We start from the raw sequence: 13,436 nt of genomic DNA, 5'->3' as shown, positions 1-13,436 counted from the left end.
ATATCATGTCATATAGATATCATGTCATATAGATAACATGTCATATAGATAACATGTCATATAGATATCATGTCATATAGATATCATGTCATATAGATAACATGTCATATAGATAACATGTCATATAGATAACATGTCATATAGATAACATGTCATATAGATATCATGTCATATAGATATCATGTCATATAGATATCATGTCATATAGATATCATGTCATATAGATAACATGTCATATAGATAACATGTCATATAGATATCATGTCATATAGATAACATGTCATATAGATAACATGTCATATAGATATCATGTCATATAGATAACATGTCATATAGATAACATATGTCTCTGATTGCGACGCTGCTGTCATCTGGTGGTCATCTACAGTTGCCATGGCCATCTACAGGTGCCAGAGCCATCTACAGATGCCAGAGCCATCTACAGGTGCCATGGCCATCTACAGTTGCCATGGCCATCTACAGTTGCCATGGCCATCTACAGTTGCCATGGCCATCTACAGGTGCCAGAGCCATCTACAGGTGCCAGAGCCATTTACAGGTGCCAGAGCCATCTACTAGTGCCAGAGCCATCTACAGGTGCCATGGCCATCTACAGTAGCCATGGCCATCTACAGTTGCCATGGCCATCTACAGGTGCCATGGCCATTTACAGTTACCATTGCCATCTACAGTTGCCATGGCCATCTACAGTTGCCATGGCCATCTACAGTTGCCATGGCCATCTACAGGTGCCATGGCCATCTACAGTTGACATGGCCATCTACAGTTGCCATGGCCATCTACAGGTGCCATGGCCATCTACAGTTGCCATGGCCATCTACAGTTGCCATGGCCATCTACAGGTGCCATGGACATCTACAGTTGCCATGCCCATCTACAGGTGCCATGGCCATCTACAGTTGCCATGCCCATCTACAGGTGCCATGGCCATCTACAGGTGCCATGGCCATCTACAGGTGCCATGGCCATCTACAGTTGCCATGGCCATCTACAGTTGCCATGGTCATCTACAGGTGCCAGAGTCATCTACAGGTGCCAGAGCCATCTACAGGTGCCATGGCCATCTACAGGTGCCAGAGCCATTTACAGGTGCCATGTCCATCTACAGTTGCCATTGCCATCAACAGGTGCCAGAGCCATCTACAGGTGCCATGGCCATCAACAGGTGCCAGAGCCATCTACAGGTGCCAGAGCCATCTACAGGTGCCATGGTCATCTACAGGTGCCATGGCCATCAACAGGTGCCATGGCCATCTACAGGTGCCAGAGCCATCTACAGGTGCCATGGCCATCTACAGGTGCCATGGCCATCAACAAGTGCCAGAGTCATCTACAGGTGCCAGAGCCATCTACAGATGCCATGGCCATCTACAGTTGCCATGGTCATCTACAGGTGCCAGAGTCATCTACAGGTGCCAGAGCCATCTACAGGTGCCATGGCCATCAACAGGTGCCATGACCATCTACAGTTGCCATGACCATCTACAGTTGCCATGGTCATTTGCAGGTGCCATGACCATCTAAACGCCTTGCTCCATTAGCAGGAAAATGTCAGTAAGTGGTAAAAATAAAGCTCACTAGATATTGAATAGCTTTTGTTTGTACCACACACTGCTACGACCTCCACCACACCACCACGACCTCCACCACACCACTACGACCTCCACCACACCACCACGACCTCCACCACACCACCACGACCTCCACCACACCACTACGACCTCCACCACACCACCACGACCTCCACCACACCACTACGACCTCCACCACACCACTAGGACGTGCTCTGGGGGTCTGAGGAAAGGTCCATGACCCGCTCCGTCCACAGGGAATACCTGCAATTTTGACTGTAACTTTCTCCTGTTCTTACTCTGTCTCTGTCTCTCTGTTTCTCTCTCTCGCTCTCTCTCTCGCTCTCTCTCTCGCTCTCTCTCTCTTTCTCTCTCTCTCTCTCTCTGTCTCTCTCTCTCTGTCTCTCTGTTTCTCTCTCTCGCTCTCTCTCTCGCTCTCTCTCTCGCTCTCTCTCTCTTTCTCTCTCTCTCTCTCTCTCTCTGTCTCTCTCTCTCTGTCTCTCTCTCTCTCTCTCTCTCTCTCTCTCTCTCTCTCTCTCTCTCTCTCTCTCTCTCTCTCTCTCTCTCTCTCTCATTATATATCAGACAAATTTCACTATACTATAGTTAGTCCCCCAACTATATTTAGTTGAAATACATTATTGAATATGGCAGGAAGGTGAGATCAATGATTCTGGACGAATCTTCTCTATTTTTCTTAAGGTTTTTTTACACTTGAGAAGGTAGTTGAAAAAGTAACTCACCAAAGTTAATTTTGCAAATATTATTATGGCTGACTCTTACAGATGCGTTTCATTGACCCTTGTCATCATTATCATAAGTGCTTCACCCTCCCCTCATTCCCGGCTGCTCAAAAACTTGTATCACGGGGCTATTCATGCCCGTGCCACCTCTCGGTGGCACGGTAATCTTCATCAAACAAAACTTGTATCCACTTGAACTCTTACTTTGATAATGTTGACAAGCGTTAAGAAAACGCGTTTTTAAGCGTCAGGCCTTTAATGGTACAAGGAACTTTGGAGGGTTAAATTTTCAACTTTTCAAGTGAATGAAAACGTAACTAAAAATAGAAAAAGATTCGTCTTGAATCATTGATTTAAACCGTTTGTGCTATATTAACATATAATTATGAATTAATATATTCTACACTTTATGTACACTTTGCCAATTACAAATGTACTACAATGATATACTTGACTTATATTTATATATTAGTGCATGTAAATGTATATTTACACATATATATATATATATATATATATATATATATATATATATATATATATATATATATATATATATATATTTATATATATATATATATATTTGTGTTGTTTACAATCTTAGGCTTTTAAGGTAATAAAATACTGAACAAATTCTCCCAAGTACAAAGCTTAAGCATAAACGCAGCCCCTTGACGCACTCCTTGACGGAATAAGAAGCTTGGTGTAGTGTGGGGCAGCGTGACCACCACCACCTGGACACACACACACACACACGCTTCAACGGCTTGCATAGAGAAGTGAATGTAGTGACGTCTGACACTGGACGTCCTCTTTGTTGACGCCCTTCATACGCTTGATCACATTGGGGTCAGCTTGATCAGCTTGGGGGTCAGCTTGATCAGCTTGGGGGTCTGCTTGGGGTCAGCTTGATCAGCTTGATCAGCTTGGGGGTCAGCTTGATCAGATTGATCAGCTTGGGGTCAGTTTGATCAGCTTGGGGTCAGCTTGATCAGCTTGGGGTCAGCTTGATCAGCTTGGGGTCAGCTTGATCAGCTTGGGGGTCAGCTTGATCAGCTTGGGGGTCAGCTTGATCAGCTTGGGGTCAGATTGATCAGCTTGGGGTCAGCAGGAGCCAGCTTGGGGTCAGCTTGATCAGCTTGGGGTCAGCTTGATCAACTTGGGGTCAGCTTGATCAGCTTGGGGTCAGCTTGATCAGCTTGGGGTCAGCTTGATCAACTTGGGGTCAGCTTGATCAGCTTGGGGTCAGATTGATCAGCTTGGGGTCAGCAGGAGCCAGCTTGGGGTCAGCTTAGGTCAGTACAGGACTAAGTTATGGGAACAATTGGAAGTTATATTTGTATAAGGTAATTTTAGAGCGCTTTAAATATTACCAAAAATTCTTAAGATAAGTTCAAAATGTAACCTAACTAGTGATCTAATATGGGTAATTGGTGACCAAATTGGGGCAATAGGTGACCTTAGGGGTAACCTAATAGGGGTAACAGTTGACCTCAAAATGGCAATTTAGCTCTAAAGAGTAGTTAAGGATTATCTAAGGTGTCATTCAGATATAAAATGGAGGTCAACAGGGTTTAAGAGGTAGTTCAAGACGAGCTAAGGGGGCCAATTTAAGACGTCGTAAAGGGTGGGTAAAGACGACCTTAGAAGGGTGGGGTTAGGGTGAGCTGAGGGCGAGGTGGGAGCTGCGCCCCTGAGCACATCTTGGAGAGGTGAGCAGAGCCATGGCCTCGACCTCCGAGGTATCCAGAATGTCCAGCGTGTGTGGGAGGGCGTCCGCCCGCACGCCCATATCTTCCGCGGTCGGCAGCGCCGCCCACACCCACACCTCCGCCACCACCTCCACCCTACAAGAAAAAAAATGAGTCTGGCGTAGGAGTCATCATTTGAACAGCCACTTAACGAAACCTGTACATCTTTCCGTAATCACGGTGGCTATATTTGCATTTAATACAAGAATATACGAGTGTGTGTACCTGGGCAGGTGGGCGTGGGAGTCTTACCTGGACCAGTGGGCGTGGGAAGGGTGTTGTGTGGGCGTAATGGTCACCGCCCACCACCTGCCCTCCACCCGCAGACCTCCTCCCTCTGAAACAGGGGATATAATGCACAGAGTTAATGGCTACACCGTGTGTCGTGGAAGAGTGTGTCGTGGAGGAGTGTGTCGTGGTGGAGTGTGTCGTGGAGGGGTGTGTCGTGGAGGAGTGTGTCGTGGTGGAGTGTGTCGTGGAGGAGTGTGTCGTGGAGGAGTGTGTCGTGGAGGAGTGTGTCGTGGAGGAGTGTGTCGTGGAGGGGTGTGTCGTGGAGGAGTGTGTCGTGGTGGAGTGTGTCGTGGAGGAGTGTGTCTTGGAGGAGTGTGTCGTGGAGGAGTGTGTCGTGGAGGAGTGTGTCGTGGAGGGGTGTGTCGTGGTGGAGTGTGTCGTGGTGGAGTGTGTCGTGGTGGAGTGTGTCGTGGAGGAGTGTGTCGTGGTGGAGTGTGTCGTGGAGGGATGTGTCGTGGAGGAGTGTGTCGTGGAGGGATGTGTCGTGGAGGAGTGTATCGTGGTGGAGTGTGTCGTGGTGGAGTGTGTCGTGGAGGAGTGTGTCGTGGAGGAGTGTGACGTGGTGGAGTGTGTCGTGGAGGAGTGTGTCGTGGTGGAGTGTGTCGTGGTGGAGTGTGTCGTGGAGGAGTGTGTCGTGGAGGAGTGTGTCGTGGAGGAGTGTGTCGTGGTGGAGTGTGTCGTGGAGGAGTGTGTCGTGGTGGAGTGTGTCGTGGTGGAGTGTGTCGTGGTGGAGTGTGTCGTGGTGGAGTGTGTCGTGGAGGAGTGTGTCGTGGAGGAGTGTGTCGTGGTGGAGTGTGTCGTGGAGGGATGTGTCGTGGAGGAGTGTGTCGTGGAGGGATGTGTCGTGGAGGAGTGTGTCGTGGAGGGATGTGTCGTGGAGGAGTGTGTCGTGGTGGAGTGTGTCGTGGAGGGATGTGTCGTGGAGGAGTGTGTCGTGGAGGGATGTGTCGTGGAGGAGTGTGTCGTGGAGGAGTGGGTCGTGGAGGAGTGTGTCGTGGTGGAGTGTGTCGTGGTGGAGTGTGTCGTGGAGGAGTGTGTCGTGGTGGAGTGTGTCGTGGAGGGATGTGTCGTGGAGGAGTGTGTCGTGGAGGGATGTGTCGTGGAGGAGTGTGTCGTGGAGGAGTGGGTCGTGGAGGAGTGTGTCGTGGTGGAGTGTGTCGTGGTGAGCATCATATTAATAATCATAACTATACGATATAATATAAAATGAAGGAAAACATTTGCTTACTACTAAATAATGAGAGAGAGAGAGAAAGAGAGAGAGAGAGACTGAGACACTGACCGAGGGAGGTACCGTAGTGGGACATGTTAGCGACGTGCAGGATACTGGGCAGCACCTCCCCGGAGCCCACCCCTAGCTCCACCGTCCTCCCCTCCAACTCCCACACCGCTCCTGAAAACCAGCAAGATGAACAGTTACATCTGGCTCGCGTCACTCGGGACTGCGTCACGGGTCACTCAGGGCTGCGTCACGCGTCACTCAGGGCTGCGTCACGGGTAACACCGGTCCTCATGTCACTTGACCCGTGAGCGCCTCATTGTGAGCACCGTGAGCACAGCTACCGTGGCCGGAGCCCCGCCACCGCGACCAGCGGGGGTAGAGGAGAGTGGCCCGCGCTCAATCCTTCCCGGGGTGACGCGAGAACCATTCCCCGGCGCTGTTAGCTTGGCGTAGGAGTGTGATTAATGTGTTTACGCGACACGGCGCCATTTTCCGTCACCCTCCCCCCACCTGACAGCATCCTCACCTGTCTAGACGGTGTTGGTGGGGCGAGACACGCTCTGGCAAGGACAGTGGATGTGGGAGAGATGGAATGGAGACTGTAACAGTGGGGGAGAAAAGTGGAAGAGGAACGTGAGAGAATGTTGGAGGGAAGGTAAAAGGGAGAAAGGATGGAGAGAGATGAGAATGAGGTGACAGATAAAGGAAGGAGATAGTGACGGCGGGAAGGATATATAATCGGTGATCTAATAGAGCAACAAACGGTGTTGTTCTTCTCTGTATATATCTATAGGAGAGAATGTCTCTGTTCGAGGACTGACGCTAGAGGCAAGTCTCACCAAACTATGCAGGGTGACTGGTGTTGGGTTGGGGATGGTCACGGGAAGATTACGGTCGAGCCTCAGCCCAATCCATGAAATGGCAAATCATACAAACCATTCCAGTCTCTCTAAGGAAAAGACTCCATCTTCACTAAGATTGTAATGATGAAGATATATATATATATATATATATATATATATATATATATATATATATATATATATATATATATATATATATATATGTCGTACCTAGTAGCCAGAACTCACTTCTCAGCCTACAATGCAAGGCCCGATTTGCCTAATAAGCCAAGTTTTCATGAATTAATATATTTTCTATAATTTTTTTCTTATGAAATGATAAAGCTACCCATTTCATTATGTATGAGGTCAATTTTTTTTTATTGGAGTTAAAATTAACGTAGATATATGACCGAACCTAACCAACCCTACCTAACCTAACCTAACCTATCTTTATAGGTTAGGTTAGGTTAGGTAGCCGAAAAAGTTAGGTTAGGTTAGGTAGTCGAAAAGCAATTAATTCATGAAAACTTTGATTATTAGGCAAATCGGGCCTTGCATAGTAGGCCGAGAAGTGCGTTCTGGCTACTAGGTACGACATATATATATATATATATATATATATATATATATATATATATATATATATATATATATATATATATATATATATATATTCACGTGAATCGATTTATTTATTTTATTTATTTGTCTTTGGTGGGGTCGGTGTTGCATAAATTATAATTAATTTTTTTTTAGTTAGTTTTGGATCAAGTTATTTCATTTCGTATGAGTGACTGAGGAGGCGCCATAGAGGCGAAGTGTGAACGAAGGTATGAGGGAACTAGACGATGTGTTCTGGCGCGCCAGCTGTACACTTATTAACCGTAATGATGTACGAAGAATTAAACGAAACATGACGGGAAAAGAACACTAATTCTGCTATTTCATGATGACCCTTTATGAAGTTGATAAATTATTACCATTTAATATTAACGTTGTATATAAGAACAAAAATTTGATTTAAATTTGACCAGATGATTGTGGTGGTTGTGAGGGAGGAAGGAGGGTGATGGTGACACCTGAGGGAGGGTGATGGTGACACCTGAGGGAGGGTGATGGTGACACCTGAGGGAGGGAGGGAGGGAGGGTGATGGTGACACCTGAGGGAGGGTGATGGTGACTCCTGAGGGAGGGAGGGAGGGAGGGAGGGTGATGGTGACACCTGAGGGAGGGAGGGTGATTGTGACACCTGAGGGAGGGAGGGAGGGTGATTGTGACACCTGAGGGATGGAGGGAGGGTGATGGTGACACCTGAGGGAGGGAGGGAGGGTGATGGTGACACCTGAGGGAGGGAGGGTGATGGTGACACCTGAGGTAGGGAGGGAGGGTGATGGTGACACCTGAGGGAGGGAGGGTGATTGTGACACCTGAGGGAGGGAGGGAGGGTGATGGTGACACCTGAGGGAGGGAGGGTGATGGTGACACCTGAGGTAGGGAGGGAGGGTGATTGTGACACCTGAGGGAGGGAGGGAGGGTGATGGTGACACCTGAGGGAGGGAGGGTGATTGTGACACCTGAGGTAGGGAGGGAGGGTGATGGTGACACCTGAGGGAGGGAGGGAGGGTGATGGTGACACCTGAGGGAGGGAGGGAGGGTGATGGTGACACCTGAGGGAGGGAGGGAGGGTGATGGTGACACCTGAGGGCGTGGCCAAGACTCACCTGATACCGTAGGGTCCCGCAGGAAGCACTTCACCTGCAGGGAGTCACACGCCCGCACCAGTGCTGACAGTATAGTGGCCAGCTCCCGCCCCTCGCACGCCCACGCCGCCAGGCTGGTGGTGTCTGTGGGCGTGATGGGCGCGGGGTACAGTGGGCGGGCGGCCGGGAGGTAGTCACAGGGGTAGTTGATGGTGACCCCTGAGGGCAGGTGAAGGCGGGCCAGGTGGCGCCGCCTGGCCAGCGGCCGCCACAGCGCCGCCACCCGCCGCAGCTCCCTCTGGCGGTGGCGGGGCGACGCCGCCACCTCCCACGGCGGCTCCAGCGTCGCCTGCAGGAACATGGCGTCCGGGCACGCGGCTGCGGCGTGCTGGTGAGGGGCGGCGCCGGCGTGAGCCTCCAGGAAGAGCTCCGGGAGGAGGAGGTGGTCGGGCGAGGTGTGGCTGGGCCACTTGAGGGCGGCGAGGGCGGCGGTGCGCATGACCAGCGGGCCCTCCAGCGTGTGGCACAGCTGGCACTCGTACACCGAGGCGTCGTAACCCCTCCCGTACGCCAGCTGCCCGCCCCCCTCCACCGCCTGGACACATCCGGCTCGCCACCGCCCGTCCACGCCCCTCACCGAGCCGCCCACCGCCCACACCCCCGCCCACTCGGCCACCCACAACAGTCTCTCCAGACGCGCGTGTCCACTCAACTGGGACAGACGCGGAGCGAGGAGCACGTACGGCGTCGTCACGCCACTCAAAATTCTGGTTATTGCGTGCGCCAGTGAGGGCGTGGGCGGCTGGGCCCGCAGCCCCGGCGTGGCGCCCGCCGCCACCACCGCCACGGACACACCCGGGTATATCCGCCTGAAGTCCGAGAGGAGGCCGGCGAGGCGGCCGTGGTCGACGTCCCACACCACGGCCGTCACCGCCTCCTTCAGCGCCAGAGCGGAACAGTTGACGCGGGAGAAGCCTTGCGCGTAGCGCGGGTAACCCACTTTGGAGCCCTAGGAAGCGCTCCGGGCACGCCAGCCGTCCGTGTGGCTGCCCCGGCGCCGCCAGCACCGCCGCCTCTGTCTCCCGTCTGTCGGTGCCGCCGTCAGCACCGTCCATGACCCGCAGGTGCAGGACGGAAGCCAGGTGACGCAGTAAGGTTCTGGTGCCGAGGAGGTGAGCGCGGAAGGCAGGTGGCGCCAGGGGGCGGTCCAGGCGGGTGAGGGCGGCCACCACCTGCCGCAGCGGCCTCTCGAACACCCTCCAGTAGGAGTGTGGGGGCCCTCGTCTGGCCAGGCACTCCTCGCAGGCCCCGGCACTGCCCCCCGACCACTGGGGCCCTGACCCACCAACAACCTCCACCACCTGCCTGCAGGGCAAAGAAAAATTAAACCATTTATAATCAAGTATTTTGGTTATATCATCTATAGTTCGATCCTGCAGCAGACCGCAACACCATTCTGCTCCTCCTGAGCCACAACTGACCAAGGAGACTGGAAGTGACTTAAAAGTTATCTTCACGTAACTGTACATTTAACTGAATAGATAAGACGGCTGTCAGAAACATATTTCATATTGTGCTGAGTTTACTAAAATGGTGGATCGCTGATTCATGTTTTTTGTTTACAAGGATGGTCAGAGATCGGGCCGCGGGGACATTGATCCTAGGAACCATCTCAGAGTAACTTCAAGGTGGCATCAACGGCTTGTATTATCATCATCATCTTGCTGGAGGGTCTTTATTATTTGCTGAAATATAACCTTTTCTATATTTTTTCCATTTGTGTTGTAGGGGTAAACTATTATGTTACATTGAGAGTGAACTCATCCGTCTCGGTGTTGATTCGTAGCTGCCAGCTGAGGTTGTTGTTGTGGTCACACATTAAATATACTTAATGTGAGGTTTGTTGAAGTTGATGGTTTGATTCTGGGTGTATTTAGTGTGTATAGTGGCTGTGTATTCTGGGTGTATCTGCTGTGTATAGTGGCTGTGTATTCTGTGTGTATCTGCTGTGTATAGTGGCTGTGTATTCTGGGTGTATCTGCTGTGTATAGTGGCTGTGTATTCTGTGTGTATCTGCTGTGTATAGTGGCTGTGTATTCTGTGTGTATCTGCTGTGTATAGTGGCTGTGTATTCTGTGTGTATCTGCTGTGTATAGTGGCTGTGTATTCTGGGTGTATCTGCTGTGTATAGTGGCTGTGTATTCTGTGTGTATCTGGTGTGTATAGTGGCTGTGTATTCTGTGTGTATCTGGTGTGTATAGTGGCTGTGTATTCTGTGTGTATCTGCTGTGTATAGTGGCTGTGTATTCTGTGTGTATCTGGTGTGTATAGTGGCTGTGTATTCTGTGTGTATCTGCTGTGTATAGTGGCTGTGTATCTGGTGTGTATAGTGGCTGTGTATTCTGTGTGTATCTGCTGTGTATAGTGGCTGTGTATTCTGTGTGTATCTGCTGTGTATAGTGGCTGTGTATTCTGTGTGTATCTGCTGTGTATAGTGGCTGTGTATTCTGTGTGTATCTGGTGTGTATAGTGGCTGTGTATTCTGTGTGTATCTGGTGTGTATAGTGGCTGTGTATTCTGTGTGTATCTGCTGTGTATAGTGGCTGTGTATTCTGTGTGTATCTGGTGTGTATAGTGGCTGTGTATTCTGTGTGTATCTGCTGTGTATAGTGGCTGTGTATTCTGTGTGTATCTGGTGTGTATAGTGGCTGTGTATTCTGTGTGTATCTGGTGTGTATAGTGGCTGTGTATTCTGTGTGTATCTGCTGTGTATAGTGGCTGTGTATTCTGTGTGTATCTGGTGTGTATAGTGGCTGTGTATTCTGTGTGTATCTGCTGTGTATAGTGGCTGTGTATTCTGTGTGTATCTGCTGTGTATAGTGGCCGTGTATTCTGTGTGTATCTGGTGTGTATAGTGGCTGTGTATTCTGTGTGTATCTGCTGTGTATAGTGGCTGTGTATTCTGTGTGTATCTGGTGTGTATAGTGGCTGTGTATTCTGTGTGTATCTGCTGTGTATAGTGGCTGTGTATTCTGTGTGCATCTGGTGTGTATAGTGGCTGTGTATTCTGTGTGTATCTGCTGTGTATAGTGGCTGTGTATTCTGTGTGTATCTGCTGTGTATAGTGGCTGTGTATTCTGTGTGTATCTGGTGTGTATAGTGGCTGTGTATTCTGTGTGTATCTGGTGTGTATAGTGGCTGTGTATTCTGTGTGTATCTGCTGTGTATAGTGGCTGTGTATTCTGTGTGTATCTGGTGTGTATAGTGGCTGTGTATTCTGTGTATCTGGTGTGTATAGTGGCTGTGTATTCTGTGTGTATCTGCTGTGTATAGTGGCTGTGTATTCTGTGTGCATCTGGTGTGCATAGTGGCTGTGTATTCTGTGTGTATCTGCTGTGTATAGTGGCTGTGTATTCTGTGTGTATCTGGTGTGTATAGTGGCTGTGTATTCTGTGTGTATCTGCTGTGTATAGTGGCTGTGTATTCTGTGTGTATCTGCTGTGTATAGTGGCTGTGTATTCTGTGTGTATCTGGTGTGTATAGTGGCTGTGTATTCTGTGTGTATCTGCTGTGTATAGTGGCTGTGTATTCTGTGTGTATCTGGTGTGTATAGTGGCTGTGTATTCTGTGTGTATCTGGTGTGTATAGTGGCTGTGCATTCTGTGTGTATCTGGTGTGTATAGTGGCTGTGTATTCTGTGTGTATCTGCTGTGTATAGTGGCTGTGTATTCTGTGTGTATCTGCTGTGTATAGTGGCTGTGTATTCTGTGTGTATCTGGTGTGTATAGTGGCTGTGTATTCTGTGTGTATCTGCTGTGTATAGTGGCTGTGTATTCTGTGTGTATCTGCTGTGTATAGTGGCTGTGTATTCTGTGTGTATCTGCTGTGTATAGTGGCTGTGTATTCTGTGTGTATCTGCTGTGTATAGTGGCTGTGTATTCTGTGTGTATCTGGTGTGTATAGTGGCTGTGTATTCTGTGTGTATCTGGTGTGTATAGTGGCTGTGTATTCTGTGTGTATCTGCTGTGTATAGTGGCTGTGTATTCTGTGTGTATCTGCTGTGTATAGTGGCCGTGTATTCTGTGTGTATCTGGTGTGTATAGTGGCTGTGTATTCTGTGTGTATCTGGTGTGTACAGTGGCTGTGAGTATAAGCATTACCTGACCCGGTGAGTGGAGCCATGTTCGCGTCTGGGCATAAATGATCCCCAGTAGCCTTGTGATAACGTAAATTTTATTGAGAGAATCTCGGTCATCATAGGTCTGTTCAAGGGGCCTGACGTCTCAGTGAACAGCGCTTTCTTTCACCCTGATGTCCCTGTTCACCTAGCAGTAAATAAGTACCTGGGAGTTAGACAGCTGCTACGGGCTGCTTTCTGGGGGGCTGTGTAACATAAAGGAAGCCTGGTCGAGGACCGGGCCGCGGGGACGCTAAGCCCCGGAATCATCTCAAGGTAATCTCAAGATAACCTCAAGATAACCATCTAGTCATATATATATACATGCACAAGTGAGCAGCTTCAGCTCCTGGCTTCCATGTTGTCCTGAAAATTGCACAAATACTCCTTTTATTATACAAAAAATATAGTCACTACAATTCTATTATAAAGAGTATTAATCACCTGTTTCCAGTTCGTAATTATTTGCTATGTCCACTCTCGCCTGGAAGACACTGGAAGATTATAAATTTATAACATACATAGCTTTGTTATTGCTGGAGGGGATGCTGGAACCCGTGGCTGGCTCGCTGTTGCTTAGAAGTTCAGGAGCCGGCTTACCTGTGGGCTGGTGTGGTGGTTGAGGTGAGGGTGAGGGAGATGAGCAGGAGAGTCCAGGAGCAGGATGCTACACACAGCAGCACCAGTTGTACGCCCGCCTGCCGCGTCTCCCGGGAACACCACCCACGCCCGCACCGCCCACGCCCGCGGCACCACCCGCTCTCCATGCCCGCATCTGTCCACGGAATACAGGAAGGAAGATATGACAGGGGGGGGGGGGGGGTTGACGGGAGTGTTGAGAGTGAGTGACGGTAGCAGCATATGACGGTCGCCTGAGGTTACTGTCCATGCTCTCTACACCCTGTACACGGCTCACTATCCACGCTGCACTATCCACGCCACACTATCCACGCCACACTATCCACGCCACACTATCCACGCCACACTATCCACTATACAAGCCCCAGAACACAGGCTAGCCACGGTGGTAAACAGCTCACAAGGAGGAAGATAAGACACTCGCAGTAACTACGACTGTTAACCACTACCTCAGGAGCCGTGAAGGTGATAACCCT

At 49.7% G+C, this 13,436-nt stretch overlaps 1 non-coding gene across 1 annotated transcript; it reads right to left on the bottom strand.

The window, feature by feature from the left end:
* Nucleotides 1–2,934: 2,934 nt before the first annotated feature.
* LOC123761396 (uncharacterized) lies at nt 2,935–13,100 on the bottom strand. Its single transcript, XR_011229378.1, has 5 exons — nt 12,922–13,100; nt 8,151–9,509; nt 5,660–5,770; nt 4,339–4,423; nt 2,935–4,182 (listed from the first exon to the last, which is right to left on the bottom strand). It is a non-coding gene; the product is annotated as an uncharacterized protein (transcript).
* Between the last annotated feature and the right edge of the window lie 336 nt (nt 13,101–13,436).

This window comes from Procambarus clarkii, chromosome 22 (genome assembly GCF_040958095.1).
Source record: "Procambarus clarkii isolate CNS0578487 chromosome 22, FALCON_Pclarkii_2.0, whole genome shotgun sequence".
In the NCBI taxonomy this organism is placed as follows: Eukaryota; Metazoa; Arthropoda; class Malacostraca; order Decapoda; family Cambaridae; genus Procambarus; species Procambarus clarkii.
Note: the sequence above shows the minus strand (reverse complement) of the source record. Positions and strands in the feature narration are given on the sequence as shown.